The sequence below is a fragment of the Oculina patagonica genome, chromosome 1, assembly GCF_052425735.1.
Source record: "Oculina patagonica isolate OP01 chromosome 1, crgOcupat, whole genome shotgun sequence".
Classification (NCBI taxonomy): Eukaryota; Metazoa; Cnidaria; class Anthozoa; order Scleractinia; family Oculinidae; genus Oculina; species Oculina patagonica.
Window position 1 is genome coordinate 5,913,909 of NC_135758.1, and position 13,778 is coordinate 5,927,686.

The 13,778-nt window shown below is 39.9% G+C and overlaps 1 protein-coding gene across 2 annotated transcripts in view; it reads right to left on the reverse strand.

Annotated features, from left to right (window-relative positions):
- The window catches only part of LOC144652747 (tetratricopeptide repeat protein 28-like), a 72,519-nt gene that overhangs the window by 24,755 nt on the left and 33,986 nt on the right, over positions 1–13,778 (reverse strand). The gene's annotated exons all lie outside the window — the stretch shown is intronic.

A 13,778-nucleotide genomic window follows, 5' to 3' on the forward strand; every position in this document is an offset into this window, starting at 1 on the left:
CGTATTCACCAAGATATTGAAACACAGTTCCTAAGTTTCTGTAGCATGATGCTTCTTGTTTTCTTTCACCAGTTTCAATTATAATGCCAAGTGCTTTCTCGTAATATTCTTTAGCTTTGTTATATTCACCAAGAGATTGAAACACATTTCCTAAGTTTCCGTAACATGATGCTTCTCCTGCTCTGTCACCAATTTTAATTTTAATCGCAAGTGCTTTCTCAAAACATTCGTTAGCTTTGTCATATTCACTGAAAGATAGAAACACAGTTCCTAAGCTTAGGTAGCAAGATGCTTCTCCTGCTCTGTCACTTATTTCAATTCTAATCGCAAGTGCTTTCTCAAGATATTCTTTAGCTTTGCCATATTCCCCGATAGATCGAAACACAGTTCCTAAGTTTTCGAAGCATGATGCTTCTCCTTTTCTGTCACCAATTCCAATTCTAATCGAAAGTGCTTTCTCGTGATATTCTCTAGCTTTGTTATATTCATCAAGAGTTTGAAACACAGTCCCTAAGCTTCCGTAGCATGATGCTTCTCCTGTTCTGTCACCAATTTCAATTTGGATGGCAAGTGCTTTCTCAAGATATTCTTTAGCTTTGCCATATTCACGAAGATGATAAGACATAGTGCCGCATTTTCTACAAGCGCATGCTTGTTCTTTTCTGTTGCCAGTTTCTATCATGATATGGATCGCTCTCTCATAAAGTTTTCTTGCCTCTGCATATTCACACCGCCGTTCATGTATGTTGGCTTGTACTGTTGTAATAATCCCCTCTATCGTTGTTAAACCACTCTCGCGGCAAATGATAAGAAGTTCTCTGCCGTATTTTATTGCATTTGTGTAATCAGGGAGAATAGAGTATGCAAGAACCAATTTCAGATAGACAGCAATGGTAAAAAAAATGACCAATTCTTTCTCTTTTTTCAGTGCTTCATTATTGAGGAAAATCAAACATTCTTTGCATATCTCGATGACTTTCAGAGTACGACCAGTGTTGAGCAGGAAATCAACAACAACTAAGCCGATTTTGATGGCTTGCATTACGTCTTCTATGTCACTCATGACGTCTTCTTCTGTTAGGCTTGTAAAAACACAGTCAAATAATAAAATAATAAAATAAAATAATAAAAACACAGTCAAAAATAACGATGAGAAAATTTGTATTCCAAATATTCTCGTTGTTTATTTTCGTATATCTAGACTTAAAGGAATCAATACAGGGCAGCATAGTAAAAATATGTTTTCTAGAATTTCACTACAGAACGACACACCATAATTTTTTTTTACTATAATTAGTTAGTGAAAACAACAGAAATTAAGGCAATATGGGACAAGAAGAAAAAAGAAAAATAAGTACTGCTAAGATCTTTGATTTTGTTACAGTGAAACCTGTATTAAGCGGACACGGTATATTAAGCAGACACCGAGGTCTGCAAGTTCCGATATTTTGTGTCCTTGTTTCTGTAAATCAAACCCGTTTATATGTGAAGTGGGTACCTCTTTTAATCGGACGACCTGGGGGGGGGGGGGGCGCTTTTAGTGTCCTCTTTATACAGATTTCAATGTCCTTTCTGTAATCTTGCATAAGATAAACCTAGCTGCAAACATCTTGTTTACAAGAACAAGTGTGCAAAGATATATAACTGACATGTTCATTGTTGCTAGCTAGTGCGCATGCATGCAGTGTTCACAGCAAACAGCGAAATTTTTCAGCACCAAGGAGTTTTTAAAAGTACTGACGTTTTTTGAGACAATGAAGGAAACCGGAAGTCAAATGTTCTTCTCTTTGGCGCGTATTATAGACTTTTCATCAGAAACTTCCAGTTGTAAATTTTTAAATGAGAAATATACAAATCACTAGTGGAAGTGAAGGCATGCCAAGCCAAGCCCATTAAATTTTTTTGATTAACTATTTTCTTTATATTCGCGGCCTATTTAAAAATGTTTCCGAAAAGAAAACATAATAAGTAGCACCTGACAGAAACTATTTAAAAACGAAGTAAGCCTAAATCGTAGCCTAACTACCTGTTTGCTGCTTTTCAAAAAAATCGTAGCTGTTGAATGATATAATCACTTCTCTTTAAAGTTATTAAGAGAAATACAAAAAAAATTAGTAAAAAATGATCTAAAGTAACAAAAATAGAAACCTTTCACGTCACAGTCACCTTAAATTAAAAACCACCAACTATAACATTTGGGGCAAGATTTGCCACACATTCGGCGTGTTACTGGGACTAATAAGATTTCTTAAACAAATCAACCACCTTTTTCCATGGTATACACTCTTATCTTGTCTTATAAACCATAGAAATAACGCCATGAAATGTCCATCTGAGTTTTGAAAATGTTGTGGGTCATTTCTATGCTGTACATAAGTGTAGAACATGGAAATGCGGTCGACATGACAGAGGTCATAACAGGGTGAAAAGAGGTCGAGAAGAAGCAATGCTATTGTTGTAGTGGACATTGTTATCTTTGGATGTCAAAGGTGGATGGTTAAGTCTGTCGTTTGCGTGCGTCTTGTTTTCGTGTATGATAAGATCAAGTACGCAAGGCACCTGACTGTTTGTTATGCGCAGGCGTCTAATACTTCAAACACGCATCGCTGGCAATAACAGACGCAGCCTACAGACCTACAGCGATCTTGAAGACTATTAACACGTTGTTAAACACGATATATTCTCTTTCAGTTGAGCTGCACTGCATTTATATCTATTCTTTGTTTATTTCTGAAGGTGTGAGGTATGTCGATCTGCGAGACCAGTTGATGAAACGCCTGTTTCTGACGAGTCCCTCAAAATGGCTGCAAACATAAAGATCTTCGAAATTGGGCAAGTTTACACAGCTGTAGATATTTCATTTAGACGATACCAGAAGGTTTTTTTCTGCAGGAACATTTTCTATTACATCTACTTTTCGGCTGCGTTGGTTTGATTGAAGTAGACCGCCTCACTTTTTCAAAAATAAAGTTTGAATCTAAGCCGTTTTCAAGTGTTTCATCAAGGTGTGTGATAGGGGTGTCGTTAATGTTTTGCTGCTAGCTTGATTCGAGCTCAATGTTCGTGAAGTTGGTGTGATAAATTAAAAAGACATAATTTAACAGGCTGTGGTGTTTGTTGGGTACAGAAGTTGTTAGTTCTTTTTTAATTAATTTTTAAAGTTGTGGTAAATTTAAGCCTTGACAGTGGTCGTTACAAGTGCTCGTTCGGGTGAACCGAAAATCCTTAAAAACTCGAAAACAATTAATGATCCGGTCAAGTGAATTGTGTTTTTAGTATACGTACTGAAAGTCTTGCAACACACTAGAAAAGAGCGAAATCTATTTAACAAGCCAGATCGGGCAGACCAGTATTACAGACACAGCCTCTTAAAAGATCCTTTGAAAACTAATCAAACTAAAGACCATAGTAAGTCAGAAGAATCCCGTCTCTTCTGTGGGAAACAGTTATGCCCAAGCCTGGTAGGTCTCTTTTACGGCCGAGTTATTGCAGTGGGTTCATGGCACAACGATAAAATCTTTAGACGAGGAAAAGGCTCTCCCATCTGTACGGTTATGCCCATATTTGTAATTGTTATGCATGCTCTTTGCAATGCATGCTGGGACCTCGTGCTTTAACGAGCGGTGTTTAGTTCTGAGTTCTTCCTACGGATACTACATGGTGGCAGCGTTTGTAGACCCTGAAAATGCCTTATTTAGAAGAAGGAACACATCAAGAATTGCTCCCGGCAGCAGGACAAAACCAAACTCATCCACAACAACCGAGTCAACTTCCACTTCCCACACGATTTGATGGCACGAACGGCCCAAAACAAGCCGAAGGCTGCGAGTACGTACGGCTCCCTAATCCGAGATCGAATTGTTGTAGGCGTTCTTGACGACTCGTTATCAGATAGACTGCAAGCCAAAGCAGATTTACCCTCGAAACGGCAGTGCAGATGAGTCGACAGGCGGAGGCACGAAAGCAAAATAAGGATCTCATCCGCGGGAACGTCATCTCTGAGACGGCTACCGACCCTACACGTGTGGATTCAACGAAACCGGATCCCGGAGTACGGTTAAAGCCCGAACGTAAATGCATGTGGTGTGGCGGACACCAACACAAGCGGAAATCATGCCCAGCAAAGGATGTAACTTGTAACAGTTGTCACAAAAGAGGTTATTTCCAAGCTGTGTGCCTCTCCAAAAAACAGGCATCGAAGCGCTTATCCGTCAACGAAGTAGCAGACCTTGAAGAAGTTGAAGTTCCCTTCCTCGGTGAAGTCTACAGCAGCGACGCAGATTTCTGGACCGCCGTTGTGAAGGTGAATGGCCACGAAACACACGTTAAGTTGGATACTGGAGCAGCTGTATCCATTGTCAGTGATCAGGAGCCTTGGCTTAATGACAACCAACTAAAGAAATCCCAGAAGATTCTAAGGGGTCCAGGAGGCACCGTTCTATCAGTTGTCGGCACCTTTCAAGCCACGTTGACATATGAAGAGAGTCAGATTTCGGAAACTGTGTATGTTTTGAAAGATCAGCTATACTCCCTCCTTAGCAAGAAAGTCTGTGTCGGCCTCGGGTTAATCGCCCGAATCGGAAAGTTGGACACTCAACCACCAAACTTCGTTGGAGAATTTTCTCATCTTTTCAGCGGCCTGGAAAAATTGGAAACCAAGTATCAAATCAAGCTTAACCTGGATGTAAAGCCAGTCCGCCCCTACACCCCAAGGAAAATTCCTCACCCATTGTTGCCTAAAGTGAAGAAGGAAATCGACTCTATGCTCCAACAGGGTGCCATTTCTCCTGTCACTGTTTCCACAGAGTAGAGCTCTGGCATCGTCCCGATCCCAAAACCCAATGGGCGTGTAGGGATCTGTGTAGACCTGACACCACTGAACAAAGCAGTACAGCGCGAAACTCATCCCATGGGTTCTGTTGATGTTGAGCCTCGTGATGCTGGGAGAAAGTAAAGTGTTCACAAAATTAGATGCTAGTATTGGTTTCTGGAAAATTCCTCTGGATGACGAGTCAAAATTGTTGACCACCTTCATCACACTATTTGACCGCTTTTGCTTCAATCGTTTGCCCTTTAGAATTAGTTTAGCCCCGAAAATATTTCAGGCATCTTGGAGGGCCTTGATGGCGGAGTCATATGCCGGATGGATGATATCCTTATCCATGGAAGGAACCAGATTGAACATGACGTACGTGTCCGAGCAGTTTTGTTTCGCCTTCAAAAAGCTGGACTGACACTGGAAATTCAAAAGTGTGAGTTTTCTCAAGTAAGACTCAAGTTCCTAGGACACATTGTCGATGCCCAGGGTGTCCATGCAGATCCAGAGAAGACAAATGCTATTGGCCAATTTCCAACTCCCAAGAATGTGAGAGAACTACAGAGGTTCATTGGCATGGTTAACCAACTGGGAAAGTTTGTACCTGGCTTAGCCGACATCAATCACACCCTTACGCCAACTCCTTCGCAAAGATAGTGCTTGGTACTGGGGTGAAGCTCAGCAGACAGCATTACAGCAAGTCAAAGAGAAGCTTGCCTCGCCTGAAGTACTTGTGCATTACGACCCTAACCGTGTAACAGTCATTGTGGGGTGTAGATGCGTCATCAATAGGACTAAGAGCAGTTCTCCTTCAAATCCAAGATAATGGACAGCACCGTCCTATCTGTTACATCTCCAGGTCCCTTAGTGATGCTGAAAAGACTATGCAGTCACCGAGAAGGAAGCGCTTGCCTCAACCTGGGCATGCAAACGCCTTGAAGGGTATGTACTTGGACTCAGGTTTACCCTGGAAACAGATCTCAAGCCGCTTGTACCACTTCTCACAACAACTGACTTGTCCAAGATGCCCCCTAGAATATTGCGCTTCCGTCTGCGAATGATGCGATACAACCCTGAAGTCTTACACTTCCCTGGTAAATGTCAGATTTTAGCTGACACACTGTCATGTGCTCCAGCCAGCTCCCCAAACCCCTCTGATATACAGTTTATTGAGGAGGTTGAAATCTTTGCTAGCTCCACAGTGAACCAACTTCCAGCAACCACTCAGCGCCTCCAAGAGATTATAGAAGCCCAGAGAAATGATGCAGTATGCATGCAAGTCAGAAGGTACTGCCAAGATGGTTGGCCAGTATACATACCCCATCAACCCCTACTCAGGCCTTACTGGGAGAGCAGAGCTCACTAAACAGTCGTTGACGACCTTCTCCTCTATGACGAACGCATCGTAATCCCGCCAGCCCTAAGATTAGAAGTACTAGACTGCATCCATCGTGGTCACCTTGGCATTAGCAAATGCCGAGCTAGAGCCAGAATGTCAGTTTGGTGTCCAGAGCTTTCTGCAGCCATCGAAGACATGGTCAAAGCATGCTTCACATGTTCAAAGGAACTTCCAGAACCCAAGGAGCCCTTGATGCCGTCCTCCTTTCCCAGTCGCCCTTGGGAGAAAATTAGCATGGATTTGTTTGAGTATAGGGGGACGAACATACCTCATCACTGTTGATTACTATTCCAGAAGGGTTGAAATTAAGCGCCTCACAACCCAAACCGTAAAGTGTGTGATTGCAGCTTCCAAGGAGCTATTCGCAACCCATGGCATCCCAGACATTGTGATTTCCGACAATGGGCCCTGTTTTAGTGAAGTATCCTTCTAAGAGTGCGGTCAGTTATGGGTTTGTCCACACGACTAGCTCTCCCAGATATCCTTAAGCCAACGGAGAGGTTGAAAGGGCTGTAAGAACTGTGAAAGGACTGTTAAATAAGAATGATGACCCCCATCTCGCACTCCTCACCTACCGATCTACTCCCCTGCAAACTGGTCTTTCACCAAGCGAATAACTTATGGGACGAAGACTCCAGACTCAGCTCCCTGTGCTCGAAAAGACATTGACACCCAGAGATTTGAGGAGAGAACGTGAAGAAGTTGTGAAGAAAGAAGAGACCTACAGATCCAACCAAAGGAAAACCTTTAACCAACGACACCGAGCAAAGGAACTTCCAGCTGTGACAGCTGGTGATTCAGTATGGATCAGAGACCAAAACCGCCTAGGGACGATACAGGGGCGCACTCAGCATCCTCGTTCTTTTCTCATAGAAAAAGAGAAGGGCATAATGCGACGAAACAGATCTGCTCTTGTCAAAGCAGAGTTACAGTCCCCTTCAAACGAAGACAAGCAAGCTACTTCCACTGGTACTGCCAAATACCATGCCTTTCAGAAGACGGAAGAAACGACCGGTCCATCTCAGCTTCCAGGTGCTAAAGCCGAAGCTCCCATGCAGCCTGCTCCCTTACCCTTACCATCTCAGCTCCCGGATACCATAACTGAAGCTCCAATGAAGCCTATTCGCAGTCAACCAGCTCCATTGCAAACACGGTTAGGGAGAATTGTTAAGCCGCCTGATCGATTGGATCTCTAGACTTATGTTGGACTCTGTTAGAGTAGTTTAAGAGACTGCTATTACGTTTACGCCTTTCAGAGACTGAGCTATGCACATTTGAACATTTGATAATCAAACTGTTACAGTTCAAGTTAATAATAATAACAATCTTTTATTAGGAAAGCTCCATCACTTAAGTGGTTTACACGGAGGTCCTAACACTAGATATATATTATATAAATTAAAATCTATTAATTAAAATCTATAAATTAGAGCTAAAACCGAAATATAAAAAATATTTACAACATATACATTAAAAGGATTAAAAATACTTAATTATAAAAAGCAGAAAAAATATTTACAACATATACATTAAAAGGATTAAAAATACCTAATTATAAAAAGCAGAAAAAAGACACTTCTTAAAAATTGGCAAACTTGCTGAGTTTCTTACAGTTCTCTCTAACTCATTAAAGTCTTTGAAACACTGGTACCGCGAACGGTGCTTTCCCCAATTGTATTTGATTTTGGGGAGCTGTATAGTTTCTTTATTGCGTGTATTGTAGGAGTGCATATCACTCTTTCTTACAATGTCCAAAGAATGATTAAGTTGGCCATTAATACACTTGTATGCATATATACATCGATGACATTTCCTACGTTCTTCGAGATTCAGCCATCTCAAGACTGTTAATGCATCAGTGGATGAGGAGTGAAGTGATCTATCTAATATTAACTTAGCTGCTTTGTTTTGCAGAATTTGCAATTCATTCATTAGTGAGACATTGTCCTTGTCACCCCAGACTAAATAAGCATAGCATATCTTTAGTTCAAGGCTTAAGGAAAGAACAATGTTTGCAGACATGCAATTACCTGTGTCTTGTTAATCAGTTCACTTGATTGTACAAGGATGGGAGGTGTACGGTTATGCCCATATTTGTAATTGTTATGCATGCTCTTTGCAATGCATGCTGGGACCTCGTGCCTTCACGAGAGGCCATGTTGATTAAACATGTGTTGTGTTTAGTTCTGAGTTCTTCCTACGGATATACACCATCCTCTGGGACTATTGCCCTTATGCTTTGTCTACCCCAAACAAATGTGCAACTGGCAGCTGAACAATTCCCCAAAGTCTATTAGTATTTAACAGAGTTTGCTCGGTGCAGAAAGTGACTGTTGGATGAACTCTCGTTAATGTTGCTAATGCAGTTTTGCAGTCAAAGATAACATGTAATTTAACAAATATCAAGATATATCAGCAGGCAGTGTCAGGGAGATCTTTGCAAGAAGAGGAAAACGGCATCAGCTGCGCAGCATCAGCAGTATTCGGAGTTTCCAAACAAAAAACAACAATTAAGCAAGTCTCATCTGTTATATTGCCGTAAATGGAAGCCGGAAAGTTGCAGTCAGAAGCTAGACATCTACATTTTATTACGTCAGTAAAAAGTCCATTCGGATATCACACCAACGTCTGCTCGAAAGTTGCTCAACAAAGAGCGAGTGAAGAAGTGTTTATTATACAACGTAAGCAATATGCGACAGTTGGTTAACAACGTAAGCAAGATGAGACAGTTGGTTGACTATTTCTCACTTGTCCTACATGAATTTCCCACAGGCTAATAACAACATGGCTCCGTTATGATCTGAAGACACCGACGGTCCTTCGTTAAAATGTGGAATCAGAAACCACAGAAATCTTATGGCATCAACAGATTTGTTAACGCTTTTAGTCAGGACGCTTGCAAGGCTGTTGTTGGAATGAGCGTATAAACTTGATGTACCTTTGCCTAATTAAAAGAAAAGGCACAAATAACAAGTGAAGAAGAAAGCCGTAAAACCTTTACCAGGCTAGGTAAGGAGTGGAAACTCTTATTACAAGGATAACGGCTTTGACCGCCAAAACTCGTGCTGCAAAAAGCGCCACAACAACAGTCAGTGACCTTGAACGGGAGAGACTGCAGTATGGAGGCCCCTTAATTAAACCTGTGCTCATGAAACCGAATTAGAAAGAGATCTGTTCTAGATGCGCTTGCTTGGCTAATTGAATGAGGTGCAAAGATGTGTGTAGACTGTCCTACTGTGAAGAGCGACAAGTTTTTTTTCTGAACCAATATTGTAAAGGCGAAAATTTTTAATATATAAGGCTTTCCTTACTTTTTGAGACTCGCGCTATATAGGAAAACAACTGTCTAAATTCACGCGCAAAATGGCACAATTACCTGTAGAAAAAGTGATGTACGCGATGTACGTGCAAAATGACAAATTTATTGTAAAAACGCATCACGTTTGTCCTTCAGTTTGCTTGCGGTTATCTTATTATAGGAATATAACGAAGCATTTTAACAACGCTAATGAAATTAACGCGAATTGTCGAAAATTTAAGTTAACATGCATTAAATTAACGCGAATTCTCGTGTGGTGTGTGCTTACATGCAGTTAATTCACGCGCATTTGATGCGTGGTAATTTTTTTAGCAACCTACGCTATTTAAAAGACAAAACAACAACATCTAACAACAGAACTTGTGGTTTAATTCTAATAAACCAAACACAACAAAGATACTTAAACAGACCAAATAGTGACTAATATTAAATGAATGGATCCAGGGATGGAATACATCCCGTCCTTGTGCTCTCCATTGCCTTTGTTATTCCTGCAGCTTTGACAGAGAAGTAGATGTCTTTTAAACGTAACTTTTCCGGAAATAAAGGTGTCTTAAAATAACATAAAATTAACGCGAATTTTTGAAATTCGCGTTAATTACATGTATCGTTAAATTCCTATATAATAAGGTAGTTTCACTCCAGTTTGCTTGCGGTTAGTTCCACTCCGGTTTTCTTGCGGTTAGTTCCACTCCAGTTTGCTTGCGGCTGGCTTTTATTTGTTAGTATGGGCAGCACTTTTTAAAAAATTGATAACTGTATCACTATCGTAGTACCAGCTTTGTTTACACCATTTTGCGCGTGCATTTAGACAGTTGTTTTTCCTATATAGCGCGAGTCCCTTAAAAGTAAGGAAAGCCTATAGAAGGTATGATTGAAGGTCTTTCAACTTTCCTAAATTATCAGGAATATGTCTATTGTGAAGGAAAATTTACAAATTTAAGATAAATGGATGCAAACGTTTCATGTTATTCCAAGAAGATAAAAACACCAAACAGTCAAAGTCTGCCCCAGTATTCGTAAAAAATCCTAACCTTTAATGATCACATGATAGATCATGTGACTTTAAAAAGAAGCAAATAAACTTAAAACGAGTTTCTAGAATACACTTTAATAGAACGAAAAGCTTTTTGAATTTTCTTGTTATTTTTACCGGGTTCTTTTTCAACAGTTCAGCTTAGCCTTGTTTCCATACTAAGAGAAAACTTTTAGTAACAATCAAAAAACAAATCACAAGACCGCTGTGCTGGGCTGAAACCATTCTACTGTAAATGTAACCTAAATTTAACACGTTTGTTGTGTCACTTACTTCATGTTAGAAAGACCACACGAGCTTACCCAACCGTCCAAACTTTCATTTTATGCCTGACTTTATACTTATGCATTCTCTGAGTCTGATAAGAACCCATTAAATGTGAAACCTTTTCTTACGCAAGGTAAAGAATAGAATTAGGAAGTAATGCTCCGTTCTTACATTCTTATGGTCTCTGTGAGGAGAAATATGAATATTGAGCTAACATGTCGTAAAATTTTAATATTAAGTATTTAAAAAACGGTTATGATGATACTCCTTCTACCTTGTAGGAGTAATAAAATGTGGCGGTCCACGGACTGTACGACTCCTTATAATAGACACTTTTACTTTTAGTGGGCGTTCATTCGTGTGACCTCGCATGACTCACTGGTAGCCTTCATGATTTCAAACAAAAACGAATCAAAATCAGTCACGCGATTCATGCAAATCTCGCCCTGTGAACATACTAAGTATTTAACATGGGATATACACGCAGATACAACCAAATTTCAAATTATAGTCAAAACAACCAATCGAATCCAAAGAAAGTTTTTCTATTTAAATGTTTAACATGCTTTTCAATCTCCATTCTTCATTAAATACAAACAGATCAGTCCAATACATTCAAACTCCCAAGTTATTTACATTTTGTTGTCGACTTATTAATCGAATTTGCATCTCAGCTTCCTGTCAAAGAAAGATCGACGAGACTTGATCTCAAGACAAATAAGGCAGCGAAAGATCACGAATCACGAACGATTTTGAAGTTGCCCTCTTCATAATGCACGATTTGATCGATTACATGTTTTCGCTTTTCAAGCAGTCAGTGGTAACTCACAATCTAAAGTTGGCGATTGAATATTGCTTTGTTTTAATAATGATGTGGCTATCAAAATCGTACTTAATATTCCAGAATGGTTAAGATAGAGGCCACACAATTCAAGTTAGTTGTACTTACCACGGCGAAGTTCGCTCTGGAAAGTGAAACTACGTACTCAGTGGTCGCTGACGACTAACCAGTGTCACGAATGGGCGAGAAGCCTTTTTCCGTGGCCGGTAAAAAATGAACCCTGATAGTCAGTTAGATAACAAAAAATTGAAAATAACCGAAGATCCCGTCCTGTATACGTCCAAGTAAAAGCATAACGAAAGACCGACAAAAAAAAGATATTAGATTGTTTTTTAACGTTTGATATTTACACACGCTGAAACAGTCCTTATTGTGGCTAGTGACGTACGCAGCGGTAGCTAACCACAAACCTGCGATCAGGCATTCCAAAAAAATTGGAGATTTGTAAGTTTTGTTAACCAAGAGTTTTAAGGTGTATTTCACGAATTATAGTCACACTGGTTGCTTTTGTATAGAGAAGGGCAATTAAAATGAATTTTATTAGCTAAATACCGCTAGATCTGCCCGTGACCTTTTTGTTTACGACCATTTTCTGGTGGCATGTTGCTTTGCATGCACGAGGGTTGCGACCTTTAAAGGTTTCAAATGTCGTCATAACTTGCGTGATTAATCATCTGGCCCCAGTTGTTCAAAGAGTGGATAACTCTATCCACCGGATAAATCGCTGTCCAGTGGATAAGTCTTAACAAAACATACTGCACTATCCACCGGATAGTGATTTATCCCGTGGATAGCGTAATCCACCTTTTGAACAACTGGGGCCTGGTGTTACCCGAACAAGCAGATATTTCAGAAAGAAATAGTGTTTCGTTTCCAGGGTGGGAATGACATAACGTTTGAGGAGAGGTAGGTTTGGGTTTCCTGATGTTTCCTTTGTCGAACCTTAATTTTATGCTCACGGTCTACTGAGCATAATTATGCCATTCATTAATTATGTCATTCATTGCGTGCTCCGCGGCATAAACGAGCTATGTTTAACTATTTTTACGCCCTTAACAATACCTTATTTTGGTTCCTGTTCTTACCCAGTTGGCGAGCACGCCGACGTGCATCTTTACGCGTACCACGATCCGGAAATAAAAGGTACGTCAACACTCTTTCATTTTACAAATAAAAAACATGAGTGACGGATCACATTGTGTGACCGGAAAAACCACTCAAGGCAAATCGTAATTTCTCGATCGTGACTTAGGAGCAATGTATTATTGTCTTTTTTTCATTTTGCTCACTGTATTGTTCTGTGTTTTTTTATACCGACCTTAATTTGTATTTACATAATTGTAACACTAGCTGCCTGCCCTTTATAACTCTACAGTTATTACAGGCAGCTACAATTAGACCCTTATTATTTATGTATACTATATTTATATTCTCTTTTTGTAAATGTTTAGGGTAAATAAAGTTTTGTTGTTGTTGTTGAGCAATTTCACTAACACGGAATGAAAAATAAAAGGCAATGGTTACTAACCAATGTGAGAGCAAATGTAGCCTTACCAATATGGCTGCTTCAATGGACTTGATTGCATGTGTCAGCGTGTAACATGAACCCGTTTATTTCGGCTCCGTGATCCACGTTGAAATTTGTAGAAGTTCCGAAACTGTGATTTCGTGTTAATTTAGTTATTACACTATAAAAATATTTCATTTCTTTCCACATGTACATGTATATCTGAGCTTCATGGAATTTATTTTTTAATTTTACTAAGGGGGAAGGGGGTACCACGTGAAATTACTTCCGCCTACGGCCTCAATTTTCGTCCACGGAGCTAACTTTACAACTTCCGCCTACTTCTTATTATAATATCTCATTCATTTACGTGCTTCGCTGCATGAATGAGTTAATGATGCATTTTCTTATGACGCAGTATAAAATTGTTACTAAGTAAAAGGAAATTGTAAGTGCGGTCTCACTTCACTAAAACACGAAACGATTTGGACAGGAATTTGTAAAGAAACTATTAACATCAGCGTCAAAACCAAGAGGGATGTGAATTTCGTAGCCATATTACTTGAATGCGCACTCTACGGTTTTATATGAGC